Source organism: Budorcas taxicolor, chromosome 4, assembly GCF_023091745.1.
Source record: "Budorcas taxicolor isolate Tak-1 chromosome 4, Takin1.1, whole genome shotgun sequence".
NCBI classification, from domain to species: Eukaryota; Metazoa; Chordata; class Mammalia; order Artiodactyla; family Bovidae; genus Budorcas; species Budorcas taxicolor.
Genome location: NC_068913.1, coordinates 20958280 through 20962984, shown reverse-complemented (window position 1 = coordinate 20962984; position 4705 = coordinate 20958280). Strand labels below are relative to the sequence as shown.

General features: G+C 39.3%; 1 pseudogene; it reads right to left on the bottom strand.

Annotated features, from left to right (window-relative positions):
- Window positions 1–4019: 4019 nt before the first annotated feature.
- On the bottom strand, window positions 4020–4416 carry LOC128046751 (40S ribosomal protein S24-like; annotated as a pseudogene).
- Window positions 4417–4705: the final 289 nt, after the last annotated feature.

Below are 4705 nucleotides of genomic sequence, written 5' to 3'. Positions count from 1 at the left end.
CTTGAATTGATGTAGAAGAAGACTTCAGGCTTTCTTTTTAAAATTAATTCTTTATTTCACTGAAGTACAGTTGATTTACAATATTACATTAATTTCAGGTGTACAACATAGAGATGTTGAATATTTTTGTAGGTTTCACTCATTTAAAGTTGGTGTAAAGTATAGGCTACATTCCCTATGCTGTACAATATATCCTTGTAGTTTATTTTTATGCATACTAGTTTGTACCTCTTTATCCCCTACCCTTATCTTGCCCATGCCCTCTTCCCTCTCCCACTGATATCCATTAGTTAGATCTCTATATCTGTGAGTCAGAAGCAGACTGCTTCTTTGTTCTGGAAAAAAACTGCCATGGGCCATTTTGTTACACAAAGCTACCAAGGAAATTAGAGGAGTTTGGGAATCTGTGGTTCTAAGGGGCTAAACTGTCCTTTATGGTTTGTGTAAATCAAGGTTTGTCTAGGAATAGGTATATCTGCATTTCTGCAGAAAGTGTTTCCTTTGGAGAAGAGTTTATTTTTCTGTATATGTCAGCAAGCAGATCTATGCCTGCTAACTGGTTTGCTGCAATTATGTACTTGCTTTAGCAGCAGCTCACAGGCAATCTGCTCCTGAGGACAGGAAAAGTCAGTTCATTGAACAAATACCTATAGAGTATCATTTGTGGATCAGATACTGTGGAAGGTGCTAGAATACAGAAGGAAAAGTAATACAAAAATCCATGTAGCCTCTGTTCTAGTAGAGGAAGGCAGATAACAGTGGTAAGTAAAATGTGCTGTGTATCACATGTTGAGAAATGCTCTGGAGAAAAGTAAAGTGGAACAGAGAGTGGGGAATGTGTTAGATGGATTGACAATGCTGTTTACGTGGAACACATGGAGCACACATGGATGCTCAGTCACGTCGACTCTTTGCAACTATGGACTGTAGCCCACTTGGCTCCTCTGTGCATGTTGATTTCCCAGGCAAGAATACTGGAGTGGGTTGCCATTTTCTACTCCAGGGGATCTTCTGGACACAGGGATCCAGCCCATGTCTCTTGCATCTCCTGCGTTGACAGGTGGATTCTTTACAACTGAATCACCTGGGAAGCCATTGTTTACATATTTGTTTAGAAATTGCTTTAAACTTACAGAAAAAAAAGATATAAGAAACTACTGTTTATACGAACCATTTTAGAGGAAGTGGCTATCACTCCTGAACAACTTTGTCCTACACAACCATAACAGAGCCATAAGAATTAGGATATTAGCATCCATCCTTTACTGCCATCTCATCTCATTTCATCAGTTGTCCTCGTAATGTTCTTTATGCAATAGGACTCTTATCTAGGATCACATATTACATTTGGTTGTCATGTCTTTTTAGTGTCCTTCAATCAAAAACAGTTTTTTATTGATGGGGGAATCCTTTCACAATGTATACGTATATCAAATTATTATGTTGCACACTTTAAATATCTTAGAATTTTCTTTGTCAAGTGTATTTCAATAAAGCTGGGAAAAAGCACAGTTTTTCGATGTTTCTTTGACTTTCAACCTTGACACTTGTGAAGATTTCTGGCTGAACATTTTGTAGAGTGTCCCTGTATATGGATTTATCTGATGATTCCTGATGATTAGATTCCAATTATACATTTTTGGTAAAATGCAACGTAAGTAAAGTTGTGTACTTATTTTATCCTGTCAAGTGATAGGTGATTTCAGTTTGTCTCATAATTGATAACGTTAACTTTGATCACTTCATTAAGAAGTCAGGCAGCACCACTGTAAAATTACTCTTTTTCCTTTTGTAATTAAAAAAGCATTTTATGGGTAGGTATTTTTAGAGTATGTAAATATCCCATTTTGCATTGACTTTCACCCACTAGATTTAGCATCTGTCTATATTTCTTGCTTGATTACTACTGTGATGGTCCATGAGTTTCACTGCATTTATTAGTCATCATTGTACTATAGAGGAAATCTTTCCCTTCTCTCCATTTATTTGCTTTCTTTAACTATATCAAGGTGAACTCGTGAATTTTGTTTTATTCATCAGGTTATATTTTTTTTAGCATTGTTATTTAATTTCTTGCTCAAATTTTCCCAGATTTGGCCAGTGGGGTCCCTTTCAAGCTGACATCCATGACAAAACCTCATCTTTGAGCACTTTCTTTCTCTCTGGCATGTTAGATGCTTCAGGTTTGTCTTGTAATTTCTCTGCCCTGCCCTGTAATCAGTCACTTTCAAAGATCCCTGGACCCTGTAAGTGGAAAATGACATTGAGTATTTGGAAACTAAGATCTGAGTGCTAGAGATGCTTGTGGCTAATAAGAGTTTGCTGCCTCTAGATCTTTTTAATGGACAGAGCTGGGATTATATGTATGATTATACACACCTATACATATACACGTTTACATACATGTTTATTTCTATATCTAATTACTGAAAGCATGAGTTAATATTAGCTTCCAGCTGCAGTCCAACACCACAGTTCATTTTAGTTTTCTCCTTTTCCATATTTGTAAATCCCTTCTCCCTCAGTAGAAACTTGGCTGCCATTACCTTTCACATGTTTTTGTATTAGATCACTTCTTGCTGCATATAACCAGTTTCCTGATGCTGCTACCAGCCCTCACTTCCTCATGGCTGAACTCTTCACTCTCTACTCATTTTTTCCTTTTTAGATCTTGACATCTGACTTCAAGCTTCCTCTGACAGTGGCCCATTCATTAATGCCCTCCTCCTCCCATTGATTCTTATGTATTGCACAGGTTTGCTGCCCCTTAACTCTACCCTGCATGAATGTTTAATTTTCTGGGCTTTGGAGTAAATTATTTAGGAAGGCAGGAAGAGTACTAGGTTGCCATTTTTAATGGAATGGTCAGGAAACACCTTGCTAAGAAGATTAAATTTGAGGGATGGTTTGAAGTTGGTGAGGGAGTGAGTCCTGTGGGTATTTGCCGAAGAGTATTCCAGGCAGCAGTAGTAACATGTGCAAAGGTCCTGAGGCACAAAGATATCCAGTGAGTCAAAGGCAAGGAGGCCACCATCACTGAAGCAAATGAGCAAAGGAGAGAGTGATAAATCAGGTCAGAGAGGTATCAGGAGGCCAGATTCTGTAGGACTTTGTGGACCAATGCAGTTTTGGCTCTTCTCTAAGTGAGCTGGAGTGCTGTAGGAGGGCTTTGAGCAACAGAGCAATGTATTTGACTTCGGCTTTAAAAGGTGACATTGGTTCCTATGTTGAGAATAAACTGTGTGTATGTGAGTGGTGATGAGGAGGTGGAGGGAGATGGAAGTTGAAAGCAAGGAAAACAGACAAAAATATTCTTAGGATGATGAGAAGAGAAATTAGCTATGGAGGTCATGCAAAGTAGTCAGACTCTCGATATATTTTGAAGGGAAAACTGATGGGATTTGTGATGGGTTAGATATAGAGCTTTGTATAAAAGATATATAGATAAAAGATAGATAGCAAATACTTAATTACTGAAATGTAAACTTAAGGGAGTCAGAGATGAGAGTTAGACTATAAAGAAAGCTGAGCGCCGAAGAACTGATGCTTTTGACCTGTGGTGTTTGAGGGGACTCTTGAGAGTCCCTTGGACTGCAAGGAGATCCAACCAGTCCATTCTGAAGATCAGTCCTGGGTGTTCCTTGGAAGGATTGATGTTGAAGCTGAAGCTCCAATACTTTGGCCACCTGATGCGAAGAGCTGACTCACTTGAAAAGACTCTGATGCTGGGAAAGATTGAAGGCGGGAGAAGGAGATGACAGAGGATGAGATGGTTGGATGGCATTACCGACTCAATGGGCATGAGTTTGGTTGAACTCCAGGAGTTGGTGATGGACAGGGAGGCCTGGAGAGCTGCAGTCCATGGGGTCGCAAAGAGTCGGACACAACTGAGCGACTGAACTGAACTGAACTGTACTTAAAACGTTTTAGTTTATTTTCTCTTTCATGAAAAATCTGCACAATCGCCTCAGATACAGTCATTGCAGAATCTTTAATCCTTCTGTTGTCCAATCTCTAGTTCACTTTTTGCCAGCACCAACAATGGCCTTTGCAGTCCCCCTGACTTTCGGCATTCTGTTCTTGTGTTTTTCTCGCTGTTTTCTTGAGCTCTTTTTCTTCTCATGCAGGCCATGTCTTCTTGCAAGCCTGTGCTTGGGCTCATTCTTCTTTGCATAATCCAAGGAATGGTAAATCATGCCAAAGCCAGTTGTCTTGCCACCACCAAAATGGATTCGGAATCCAAATACAAAGATGACATCTGGTGTGGTCTTGTACATTTTGGCCAGTTTTCCCCCGAATTTCTGTTTTACGTACTGTTGCCTTTCCAGGGTGAAAAACATCGATGACCATTTGTTTCCACTGAAGCAGTCGGTTGGTCATGAACTTCCTGGTCCAGATAGTTACTGTGTCTTTCATGATGGCAGCTGATCTTCAAGCAACCAGGGAGGAAAAGAGTGGAGTCAGGGATTTTTGTTTTTGATCAGTTTTCCTTACTGTTATAGCCCCAGCTCCTAGAACTATACTTGGCATGTATCAAATATTCAACAAATAATTGTTGAATGAAAAAAAAAAAGTAAACAGCCATCATAATCTTCATACTTGTTGAGGAATTTGCATCTTTTCCTTTAATGGGGTGTGTGGAAATTACCACTAAAAAATATTGGGAAACCTGTATTTAGTCAACTGATAAAATGTGACATGAGTA